Consider the following 14,150-nt stretch of genomic DNA (forward strand, 5'->3'; position numbering starts at 1 on the left):
GATTAAGTTTCTTTCTCTTTACTCCCCGTCTCCAAAGAAACCTAGGGGGAGGGAGAGAGAGAGAAATAGAAGGAGAAAAAACCTTAAAGCTAAAAAAAAAGAAAAAACGACAAAGAAAAACGGAAATAGCCTAAACACAGACAGAGGAAAGAGTCCTATGATTAACAGTCACGTGATGCAAGCAATTCCGCTTTAGATACCAATAACCACTGTCAATTTGATAGCAAAAAGAAAGCAGTACATACATAAAAGCACAGGGGGTGTTGCATGTAAATACTTTTTACACCAACATTTTCCTGGTTGAATAAAGTGCCGGTTTAGCGGGTGTGTTGGGGATTGAAGAATATATGGAGACGATATAACAGAGCGCTGTTGCATATTACATAAAATCAGCAAGCCTGTTAGCTCGAGAAATGCTTGAGGTGAAATTTTGGCCATCAACCACCAATCACCTTTCTATGGCTACTCTTTCCTACTGAAGAAAAATAAATGAATTAATAGTTGATCTCCAAAATCCACAATTTTCACTTAGCTTATTACACAATAATAAAACATTAGGGAATTATACATCGATGATAAGTTGTGAGATCGATAAAAGTTGTTTTTTGGTTTGCAACTTAAGGCTTTTACAGTTAACAGTTCTGCCCATAATCAAAATTGGCCTATCCACAAACTCAATTGATGGCTGTGCCAAGCAACACCCAACAGTCTGACAGCCCCAACTGATTATCAAACTAATTACACTTTCTGTTGCTCCAGTCCCCCCCCCCCCCCCCCCCCTCGCTCGTTGAGGTAAGTAGAGGGTTGGGTTGTGTTGATCCAGATCCAGATCCAAAACAGGAACACTTATTTGGGTTTTTGGGCATGTGAAATATCTCTGAGTAGTCTGTTTAGCTTGTGGTTGATTTAGCCAGTGCATGTGTGTGTTTTTGTGCTTAGAGCGGTTGCAGACAATCCAGTCAGCCAACTCTGTCAGAAACGCATACATTTCCAAGTGTATGAGGAGGAAGAGGAGGAGGAGGAGGAGGAGGAAGGGAGGAAAAACTGGAATAGCATGGAGAAAAGAGTGGAGGTTTCCCAGTGGATTAGGGAGTCAAATGGATTGGAAGGAGTGTTTAGAGTGTGAGAACCTGAGACGGACAAACATACTTCCTGCAACTCTCAGCAGCTTTGTGTTGTGGTCAGATCAAGGTGACAGGCTGTTGGGTCTAAGCCTCCAAAGAAACGGCTCCTGAACTGGCAGCAATGCCTGCTTTAAAAAATCCAAAGTTGTATTCTGGTATTAAACATAATGAAAATAACGAATGTCTTATCTGATTATAGATTTCCACATGGAGTGGATGTTTGTCTTGTTTTACCTATGATGTTCAGTGACTTTATGTTGTTATATTTATGATTGTTAAGTGCTCTTCAGAGTGCTTTAAGCCCTCAATTATGTAAAACAAAATGCATGTAACCACTCATATTGCAAACAAGATAATCTCAACTGCTAAAAAAATCCAATGAACACTATATAAAATGCTAAGTGTTTTTAGGAAAATAAATTCAGGAACATTTTAAGTCTAGTAAATAAAAACTGGTGGCGTGCATGTTTTGCTAATAAGTGTTTCCATGAAACATTTTTTGTGCACCGACTCGTCTATCAAGTAACAAATCAGTAACCTCATTTCCTTAAACCTGCGATTTAAAGGACTAAAAGGTTGATCTTTTAATGCACTGCATCCTTTCTTGCACCTCTTTCTGGCAGTTGAGGAGGACTTTAGAAGATAAATATCAGGCTCTTTGCTACTAAACCTCGCAAAAGTCCATCTGGACACATCACCCTCACACGCTCTCCAGCACTTCTTCTTCCTCTCTTGCCACCTCTATCTCACACCGTAACTCAGTCAGGCCCTGCAGACCACATCAGCTCTATCTCCATTAGCTAGCGACAATATAACATAACATTCCCTCTCCACTATAGCTATTACCACTAAATCCTCAATTTCTCTCTGAATTTATGCAGAAGCTGTAATGTTCCCATTTGCTTCCGTCTCTCTGCTGCAACTCGATCCCTCTTTTTGTTCCTCCTCGCACTCAAACGATTAACTGCATCCTCCTTCATTGCATCCATACATTAGAGTCAATCAAATCGTTTCACTACACGTTACGTAGCAATTACATGATTCCTCCATCTCTCTCCCTGCGCCAGCTCACCTCCTATTTTACATTCTATTCTCTCAGCATTGGTTTCTTTTTCTTGCTGCTCTTCCCCACTTTTAGATTTAGATTAGAGAACATTTTCTACAATCTTGCTCAGTAATGCAGACATGAAAAATGTGTTCATAGATTCACAGCACAAGACACACTCTCTCGCTCTGGCTATGTGCCTGCCTCTTCACTCCTCTCAGGCTCGTGAGAGAGACAGGCGTTGGCCATGAATAGATGAAATGAACAGACCGCGATGCTCTCCTCCCTAATCTCTGAAAAGACAGTTAAGAAAGGGGCACCCTTCTCTCACACTCTCTCCCTCTTTCATTCGTTTGTTCGTTTATCCGTGCCCATCCATCGTTCAGTCGGGAGGACCGGACAAAGCCTTTAATAGCATTCCCCTCCACGTTCACTTCCCCTCCTCCTCTCCTCCTATCTTCTTTCTCCTGTATTCATTTTCTTTGCCTCCCATTTAGTCCTGGCAATTACGCTGACATGCACTTGTCCTCCTCTTCCACTTTCTCTTCCAACATCAGCATTCACTGACTTGCCCTACATTTTTTTAACCTGTCCTTTGACAGAAACTATTGAGCAACATGCTCCGTCACTCCTCTGTTCTCTTCTTCATGTCTTAATCCCAGTGCACCTTTTCTCCAAACACCTCATCCCGTGGTTTATTTTCAGTCACCCAACTTCAATTCTACCTCATCATGCTCCTACATTTTTCAAATTCAGTTTCTCTGCTAAGAAATCATAGTAGAACCTTTTAACATGTTTTATCCGATAGCGTTTTTTGTTTTTCAAAACTCAATCCTGTCTCCAGACCTGTTGCTTTAGCTGTCATCTCTTTTGTAACAATTTGCCTTCTATTTTTCATTTCATCATTTATCTGCTTCCCATCAATTGGAACTTTTTTTCCCTCCCTATGTGGCATTATTATCACTTTTGTGAGGAGCTTTTTTGCAATTTCTTTTCTTCGTCAAAGACGCACATAGCCATGATTACTGCATTTCTAGCCTAACAGAGCCAGACTCGATCTCACAAGATTAGAGTCCGGAAATACTTGCTAAAAAATGTTACATCACAAACAGCAGATATTTAGAGGATAGCATCGTCCTCTACTTCTCTAAACTCGCTGGCAACTAAATCTCAGCTTTACAGATTGAAAATCAGGTAGCACTCTCAGAATAAATGACCCATTTTGCCTCCATCCACTGATTTTGGGGGTTAGTTTTAGCTTAGTTCTGTGTGGAAAAACCAATCTGCGCTGAGAAACCACTACCGCAGCTTACGCGTTAACTGAAAATGACATTGGCAGGTCAGATCACAGGAATCGTAAATCGCTTGCTGACTGAATAAGGTAAAACACTCTCCCTTTACCAACAAGAAATCAGCTAAAATGATGACAATGCCTGGTTGAATGGATGAAGACAAACGCATCTCAGTCTGAAGCTCAGGTTAGGATAAATTAGGAAAAAGGTGCATAAAATGTTATTGTGATTATCTGGGATAAGGAAGAGAACTGTCATCTTCAATACAGTTTTAAATGACTTGAAATGATATCTTTCTCCAGTTAAATCATGTCTTAACCAGACAACAATGAACAGAGCAAAAATTGTGTGTTGACTTTTAAAGGCTGCTCTGTGTCTCAGCTGCACAATGGAAGCCTTGGTGTGGGTGGAGACATTATATCCTTCAAAGTACACCGTGTCTGTCCATGATTACATGGCTTTGACTGCAAATATCACAGCTTGCAGACATTGCATTACTCTTCACATCTCCCAAAATAAATAGCACTTGAGAACAATGTGTATATTTCAAACAATATCTTATCTACCAGTATGAGCCTCCTATCTCCTCTCTTTCCCTTCATTACCAGTCCTTTCCCTCCTCCTCCTCCTCCTCCTCGGTTTCGTCCAGAACATGCACTCATCATCTAATTTCCCTCTCCTACCCTGTCTGTCTCCCTCCATTCCTCCCCTTCCTTCTCCGCCTATTTAACTACCATGGCAACAGGTAATGTGGTGGCGTTCAAAGGACCGTGTCTCATTGTGAATAACAGGGCAAAGCACATGCGTGTGCAGAGACACACACATGCACCCACAAACAGTGTGGTACGACTCCTTTAATCAGTGAAACCATCCAAAAAGTAGAGCAAACAAGCTCACACAATGAGCCACACGGAAGAAGTGTGAAAGTGAGAGTAAAAGAAAGTGAGAGGCGTAGGAGAGAGGGTGAAATGAAATGATAGCACCCACACATGTCCTCACACCATCCAAGCCGCCTGTGCATATCCATCTGCTTACCACTTACATATACGCTCTGACTATTTCCAGTAATTGAGGAATCAATTACTATTTTTCAAACTGATGGATTTGGAGAAACCAATACATTTTAAACTATAAACATATTACTTTATTCTTTAAAATGCCATGTTGTGTTTGCAAAGCACCTTTATTCACAAATTCATTCACATGATGAAACAAACAGTGCTTTGAAATTGTATATTTTGATCATGTTTGGCCATCCCCACCATTAATAGTCTGTTTAGTGCATAATGCAGCTCCTCTGTCAATCATATTAAACCACTTCTTTGCCCAATGGGTTTATTCGACCTCTTTCAAAGTGTGCATCACTAATAGATACACGTGAAAGGAGGTTGACTTAGACTAATAAGGTGAGTCACAGAGTGAGTGGGATGCTGGGGCTGGGCTTGTGTTGGGAGGACTAGATAGGAGATGGAAATGCAGAAGAGCAACTCACCACCTTGTAACCAGTGAACATTTCAACTTCACCAAACTATGGAGAAATACTAAGAATGCGCACATAAAGCAGAATATATTTACTCACATCCCATGCAGGATGACAATAGAAGCAACAATGTACTCTAAAATAAAAAACCGAGTCTAACTATTCTCTGTTGGCACTGATTTGACCCGTTTTAAAAACCTATGTGACTATACATTTAAATGGGAGTTGAGAGTTGCATGCGTCTCAATAAGTGCACAATTAGTAGCACTAGAGCTCTAAATAAATGCTGATGCTGGTCCTGACCTGCAGTATGCTGAAAATGTTAGAGCGGCCTTGTGTTGACTGGCTTTGCGTGAGAAGGGGATCAGTGACATGCGTGTGTGTGTGTGTGTGTGTGTGTGTGTGTGTGTGTTTGTGTGTATGTTAGTGTTAAGTTGGGCTTAACAGTGAGTGTTACACATCTATCACCAGACGTACATACACAAACAAGCAGTTTCCAAGGCTGGGTCATGGGTTCAGATTAAGACTATAAGACATGGATAACCTATATTTTTGTGTTTTATCAGAGCTGCACACCGCAGGACTTCACACTAATAGAACACATGTATAGTATGGACTATACTATGCAACACTCAGACGTAGAGTGGGGTGCATGGAGGGATACAGAGCAGCCCAATTTAGACATGACACAAACACCTGGAGGGACTACATAAAAGAGTTCTAAAGGGTTTAACAGGTGCATGAATGGACAGCTAATGTAGACCAAAGCGCTTGGCAAACTCCATGCTATACTTTAGTGCTGAAATGTTAGTCAATAAGGGGTTAGTCACAGAAATGTACATAAAAGATATCAACATTTTTTACAATAATTCTGGACGGCAACATTTGTTGATTGTCCATCTTTGTGTCAGTATTACACACCGTCCCTATTTAATTAAAAGCAAAATGCGTAAAAAGATATGAAATATGAATCATTTAAGTCATTAATCAAGCCATAAAGTCAAACATTCACCAGTCAGCACTTTTAGCTACTTTTGTAATTAAAATACAGTTTTGGACTGTTGGTCAAAGACATCAAGGGATTTGAAGATGTGACCTTGGGCTCTAGGGAAGAGTGATGAACATTTTTCATTATTGTGTGACATTTTCTAGTTTTACTGATTAACCTATTAACTGGGGAAATAATGGACGAGGGCTGCCCCCTCTTAGTTGATTGGTTGACTGATTTGTCGTTTTTGACCAAGTCCATTGGTCGTTTTTTATGCTTCTTTTTTATGCTGAAAGACACATATCCAATTCATGACCACATCTCTGGTAAACACAATATTTAAATTAAAGTCCCATACACCAGTGCTTCATATGGAAGCCTGGTATTGTATTGGCAGTGGGCTACAGAGCAGCATTTCAGCAATGCAAAATCTCCAATCTTTCTTAAAAGCTCTCTTAACTTGGCATTCTGAGGCTGGATAAGCAGCGGTGGCAGCTATGCTGCTGGGAACATTCTGCCAAAAAACAGCACCAGGCAGTGCCTTTGTTCTGTGCATATAAATAAATGATTGCTTCATTTGGGCTGGCAGCTTCAATAGACTCTGTAGGAATAAGCAGGATAATCAAGAGTTCAACTGAAATAAACGGGAACTTTTAAACTGAATGAGGACCTGTCTGTCTCTGCCAGAGTGAATAGGGTAATCAGCCTCTTCAGATGCACGCACACACACACACACACACACACACACACACACACACACACACACACACACACACACACACACACACACACACACACACACACACACACACACACACACACACACACACACACACACACACACACACACACACACACACAACCAAAAGCCATCACACACTCACAAAAACACATCTCTATAAAACCTCTCTCTCTCTCTCTCTCTTTCGTATCCACACACACAAAGAAAAAAAAAACAACAGACCATGCTTAAGCACCACGAGCTTCTAACTCTCCAGATTTGGCAGACACAAACTCTCTCTGTTGTGGGGACCTGGTGGCCCCAGGGTGGCCCTACTTGAACAGAGCAGTCTTATTTTGAAGGACAGGACCCCATACTGAGAGAAACATAAACGCCGGAGACAGTAGGGTCTAAAGACTTTACACAACCTGTCACTCTGTCAGTATTTCCTTGTGCTTAGTCTGACGTTCTGTTTCTGTTCAACGGCCCCATTTTCCTCTTTGTCACTTCCTCCCTCCTGTTGTTTTTGTGATTATTATTGAGGTATCCAACCTGAGGTAACCTCTGCAACTCTCATAAACACCATCTTGGTTTCGGTCAAATCTGCTTTCAACCTTTAATAATTTCAATGGGTCATCACATTCTTCCGATTTACTATATTAGCATCACATTACTGTCAAATGGCTCCTTGTGCATGTCTTTCAGGATGGGAGAGAGGAGGAACACACTCAAGGGTTGGAGAGGCGCTGAATAATAGTCTCACACACTTTAATCATTTCCTCAGGGTATTAGACCGATGGTAAATTATCAAATCCTTTTTAGCATCTATGGCTACGAGTGTGCGACTAGCATTCTTAGTTGAGCATGTAACTGGAACCCAGCTGAATGGAGAATGCCTGAATGTGTTTACATGCACTTAGGCGAAGTATACTTCTGCAATAACTTGATTTCTTATACGCAAGTAAAGAGCAAACCTGGTGTTATTACACAGAAACACAGTGAACACACACCTTTCTGTTGGATAAGCCTTTTATGGCCATGTATGTAGTCTTGGCCTGAGACTTTGTGACAGCAGTGTGGTCATAGGAACATGCAGCAGTGCATCCTTGTTAATTACAAAAAAGTGGCAAGGAAACTAAAATAAATGAGTCCAAATAAGCCGGTTTCCATAGCTGAACAATATACTGTAAATTTCAGGCACATGCACACACTAAGGAAAATCTGTGCGACCTGTTATTATAGAGCCTGTTCTCTTAGTCTGAATGCTGCATTAGCTAAAGAAAGATAAAAACTGCTGCGTCTTCTATCGTTATACACTTAAACTGTCAACATTGAGCATTGCTTTAAAAAACGTGGGAGTCAGTAGGAAAGAAACATGATTGCTTATCAACTGCATGCAAAGGTTGGTTTCCCAGTAATCAGGTTATAGCAGTACATTCAAATGCACTAACAGATTCCTTCTCCCAATAACGTGATCTATTAGTGGACATGTAAATGTAGTGACTGAGAGCTCTCGATCCCTTCATTCAGGGCTAGGGTTGCTGTCTATTTGCTTCATAAACAGAGTGCTCTATTGTAGCCCAAATGAACCTTTCTCTAAATGACCGTTGAGCAGGGACTCTCTAATCTCTCTCACTCCAGGATCCAAATGACAAAAGATTGCGCTGGAATTGTCCGGACCAACTCAATGAGGTATACTGTCAGCACAGAATACCCTCTTCTGCTGCTTAGTTGTTGTTTTTAACCAGCACATACCACAGTCTCAATAATAATTCACCACAAAGTTTAATCAACAGCTCTCTGACACTATCAGCTTCATAAACAGAGTTCCTGTTTTTGTCAATGATAGAGATTCTAAACAACATGAACAAATGGGAAAATTAAGAAATGCAGGCCTTTGACAGATTTTAAGAAGAACTTAAAAAAAAAGTCTCTCTTAGGTTTTGTCATTCACAGATTAATAATGGTTGAGAATGCGCTCTATTGCTCCTCAATTACACCAAAATATAACTCCAGCGCAGAAAGCTACCCATTAACTCAAGGGGAAACTCCCTGGCCAAGCAGACATCTGGGCTCTGGAGGCCTCAGGCACACCAACTCTTGCATGACGCATGCTTATTTATTTCTTGAACAAAGGACAACAATGGGCATGATGAGCTGTTCTCCGTTTTGTCATCATCTTATATTTTGTTTAAAGGCACCGTGCACACATAACAACATCCCCTCTTTCCTGCCATCTTTCTTTGTGTGTAACTGCATCAAAACCAATATATACACAAAGGAGCTGACAATTAATTTGTATCATTAACAAAATTATATATTAATTGTGTTTCTTCAAACTATGCTGACATACAGCGTCTTAGGGAAGCATCGGGCTATATGTTATTCTAATATATACTTTTGATGTGTAATTTTAGGGGGCGAAATGCTAATTAATCTTCAGTTTTAAGAAGACGGTTCAAGCCATGTGACCAGTTGTCACCTCTTAGCGCCGACACACAATCCCAATGATGTAATACGTCTAAATCTGTGTCCAACATGAAGAAAGCTCAAATGATGTCCCAACCTACAGCACATCCTCTGGGAATCATAACATGCGGTGGCAGATGGACAATACCGGCCGTATTCCTACGTGACATGAAGGCACAAAAGCATGCACGCACACTCATGCGCAAAACTAGTCATACAATCTCTCATTCTAATTTCATCTCCCTTCTCTTCCACTTTCCCCTCTTATGTTTCAGTATATCTCACTCTCTTCCCCTCAGGTTTAATTGACTAGTGTGGCAGATGGGGTGGCGGTTGGTCTGTGGGAATCAATGTCGTCATTGTGAGACTGAGAGAGAGATTAGCAGCTAGTTAGCACCAGTGAGAGATGACAGCTGGTCCCGTTAACCTCCTCCGTCACTCATACACACAGCGAGAGGAAGTACTAGTGTCAGTTAGCTATAGGCTCAACAATTACACACAACAAATACACTGCTCTGTACCTTACGCCTGTCACTCAAACAGAATAAATGAGGCCTAGGCTACAATGTTAATCGGGCACGCACACTCTGGGATAATCCATTTTTGGCTTAGCTTGACATCTAAAAAGAAAGAAGGAAAATAGGCAGTGTTTCCAATGGCAGCCAAAACTGAGCACTCACAGAGGGCACATCTCCACACTATCCAAAATAGAGCAGGGTGTAAAAAAAGGATTTTAAAACCAGACCTTGGACATGTCTCAACCTATGAATTGAAGACAACTCACAGCAAAAATAAAACACGACAGCCCACTAGTATCTGCAAGAAAGCCAAGACATGAAATCTTTGCCGCTGAGGCAGAGCAAAAATTCATCATGCGATATATGACCCAAAAAGTGACTGCAACAGCTGCTGACAATGGCTCCGGTTTCATTAAGGCATCTGAAATACGTCACGCTGATTTGGCAGCAGTTGTTTATCTTACAAGTTCAATTACCAAAACTCACACACACACCATCTCAACTGTGACTTGGTAGAAGACTTCTGTATTTTACCAAAAGCCCTCCTCTATTGTAGAGCATCTTTAAAACCATAACTGGCTCCATCAGGCTGATCATATATAGATAATACTAGTACAGAAAATACTACAATAACTTAGTAGCAGTCGTCTACCCAATAAAGTAATGAGCGATGAAACTAAATGTGGAATCCTTACAAAAAGTACCGCTCTTTTAACACTATTACTTCAAGCAGTTACAGATTCACTTTCACACTATCATACCTGCACATAAGCCTGTGCAGAGTACATGTACATATCTGTCAACACACACACAAGTTGGTATTATGCAGCCACTGTCCCATGAGAGATATTATTTAATTTCCTGCAGGGTCCCCAGCAGGATTACCATGGCCGGTCACAGCAGACCAGAGCAGGAAAACTAAAAGAGCTTGTGTTGCTACTCCACCATCTTCAGAACGCTGTCTCTTCCACGACTGGAGGGACTCAGGGTGTCGGTTACTTTGCGCCGTCTTCATCTGGGTCAAATCAAGTTCAACAACAGATGCTTCCTACAATCCATGACACGGCATGTTTTGACATGACACTGGGGAATTGACTTGATTTGAACATGTGCATGGTCCTTAATCATATCATCATCCATTCAAAACACACACAAAGCTAATTCTAATTGCATGGCCGTCAATCTGAAATAAAGCTGTTTATCTTATTTCCTCTATTTTTTTGAAAAGACAAAAGCAGACAACAGTGATCCTTAACTACATATTTTTGACATGAGAAAATGTTAGAAATCCCCTTCTGTTATTAAATATTCAGAGTGTTTTGGGTTGACATTCATCTGGTTTTGACATGGGAAAATAAAGAAAAATCAAAAAATCCCCCCGAGATTAAACATGCTCAGCCAACATTAGCCGTAAATTCATCTGCTTTTCAATGGTGGTAATTTAATATGCCAACTATGAACAGCTGCGGGCAGATTTAATTCCACTCACTGAATTTGCTGTCATTACCCATTCTTATCTTAAACCACAGTTTATACATGGTAGCCAAAACATGGGTGAAGCTATGCCAATCAGCATGTGTAGCGGTACTGTGACATCTGGATGGACACGGACACAAAAACATTTTAAGGGTCTGGAGTTCTAAACAACTCAACCTAGCTTCCTAATTAAAACAGGCTGGGCCTTGTAGATTTTGTATTTATATTATTATTGTTTGTTTGGAATAAATTATCTTCTTTTATTGTTAGGAAGTTACTAGGTAGTCCGACAGTTTAGCGTGGTAAAAGTAAAAACAACACACCCTAACATGTCCAAATCCCAAATACAGTGCCATACAGAGCCTTTGTTACCAATGAATACGTACTGCAAACCGGTAATTACAGTCTAGCCATTGAGCAACACCTTGCTCGGCGCTCTATCTCCCTCTCTGGGGAGTAACAAAGGAGAAGGAAAGGGAAGTAACATGATATAGATGGATGGTGTCGGCTACTATTTCACTCAGACAGTGTGTAACACTGCGCCTTCTCTACTTTTTTGCTTAAAACTAATGCCCTTAGACTAAAAATATTTCTTTAGAAGTATCAATCACATAACCACCTAATTGCTTTCCATTTTAAAAAATGTCTCCCGACTGCTGCTGCTCAGATTGCACCATCCATCTGTGAGCTACACACACATTCATCCATGTCTACCAGGAACAGTAACGTGTAGTGAGAGGATAGACCTGTAACAGGAGGAGTGGAGATCACCTTGTCTCAACTGTTTCACTGCTCCTGTTAACTCTTTGATATTCCATGCCTGTGTGAACGCCAATTCAGTCCAAGTGTGGCTCCGAGTATCCAATTTGTTCAACTCTAGCATTCAGAATATTTGGGCCGATGTTTTAAAAAGGGAGTTTTTTTCACTCTCGGTGTCTCCATTGTTTCTGTGCTAACCATCCCCGTGTACTCGGACAATAAAGGATATTGGTGATTTGCTGGTCGATTGATTTGCTGGTTGTAGAGCTTGTTTGCTGAGGATGCAAAAAATCTCAGTCTATGAAATTGGCAATAATTATTAACAAAGAGCTCAAATTACAAAACTTCCTTGATTAACTACATATTTGTTGTGACATTTCAGGAATTTCCCTTTACAAATATAATCCTATATGAGCCATCCTAGTCTTTTACACTGTCTCATGACACTGTATGTGAAGTCCTTTGTCCTTAGCAGGTGCATGACACTACAATGTGAAACTCAGCATAATGCTGCTTTGTAGTCGTTTACAATTTATACCCCTCGTCACCAAGACAGACTTTTTTTTCCACCATACAGTTCAGTGCTTTACAATGTACATTTTCTATCAACAATATGTAATTACACCTCTCATTCACAGCAGCAGCTAGCTATCCAGTCTCCCCGTAGTGACACACACACACACACACACACACACACACACACACACACACACACACACACACACACACACACACACACACACACACACACACACACACACACACACACACACACACACACACACACACACACACACACACACACACACACACACACACACACACACACACTAAATGCCAGACAAAACGACCTACCTCCATGGCCAGTGCAGCCGTCTGCTGGTCATAGTGATTCAGTAGATTGGGCATAAAGGTGGTGTTGTAAGGCAGATCGTGGCACATTCTCAGTCTGATGGGCTCACAGCTAAACTCACTGTGGCTCTCTAAGGACTCCATATGAATGGACAGAGCGGGTTTGACCACAGACAAGAGGAGTAGGATGATAGGGATGAAGAGGGCAGAAAAATAGACGGGAACTCGTTGTCTGCAGCAGATTGTTGTAGTTTTTGAAAACCAGTCTTTCATAAATCCTCTTCCAATAGGTGCTTGGATCCTAATGTTAGACATTTCTCCACAGTGGCTCAGTCTGATGACTTTATCATCATCAAGACCACCACTAGATAGCCCTGAAGACATGCTGGAATTGTTCTTAAAGCTCAACATTAGAAGCAACTGAGTCCATTTTCATTGTTTGCATTGTTTGTGGTGGAGATAAAAGCAAGAAATCCACAAGACGGGTAACCTCTGTATATGTACCATGAACTGCACATGAGGCCGCAATTCCTCTGTCGGCCATGAATGGAGCTGCTCTTTGTGTCAGTCTTCGAATTCACCCGTCATTGTAGTATTTGCTTTTCTTGTTTTCTTTTCTTCTTCAGAATGTGCTGGATTGTTCCTCATTTAAAAAAAACATGGCTTCTCTCGACCTCCTGGTAATCCCCTCTTTTTACAAACAGATTTCATCCTCAAACTGAAAGCATGTCGCTGAGATAACAAATCCACCAACAGCTGAGGGCCGGAGGTCTCCTCTGGGCTACTGGACATTTCTTTCTTCCACTCTTATTTGTCTGTGTCTCCCATCACTCCATGTCCAGTGATGTTTCCAAGAACCATCTGAAGTTGAGCCCACAACAGGTGATCATCCTCCAAATGATTTCACAGATTCCACCGGAAGATACAAAGTCCTGTCTTCAACATTCAGTTGCCACACTGGAGTGGATCCATCAAGCTGGTCCTGCAGGTTTAAAACACACAAAGAAGAAGGGGCCTAATGGTCAAACAAGTGGAGTGGGCTTGCTTTGAGTAAAGCTGTACTGTATCTTGCATTGTCTCTTATCAGCCACACCCTTGTTGTCTCTATACAAGTCACGATTAAAGCATATCTGATGCTCGTGCTATGTAGGCATTTCTGCAAGACCACGACAGACTGTGTATTTACTCTGCCATGTCTGATGTCTATGAGCGTTGTCTCCGCAGGCGGGTCATTCGCAGTTCACGTTGCAGACAACGTTCAAAGAAAAGCACGAGAACTTGTGCCGCTTTTTTAAGTTTCAAGCAGCGACTGTGGACGTTACACCTGCGGATGATCACAGACTCCCCCACTCTCGTGTTTGTGTGAGGTTGACCGGGGCAACAGTAGCGTTCCCCTGCGATGTTTCACACTCTGCGACTCGGTGTC

This window comes from Anarhichas minor, unplaced genomic scaffold (assembly GCF_050575085.1).
Source record: "Anarhichas minor isolate MPS153535 unplaced genomic scaffold, ASM5057508v1 ptg000042l, whole genome shotgun sequence".
NCBI classification, from domain to species: domain Eukaryota; kingdom Metazoa; phylum Chordata; class Actinopteri; order Perciformes; family Anarhichadidae; genus Anarhichas; species Anarhichas minor.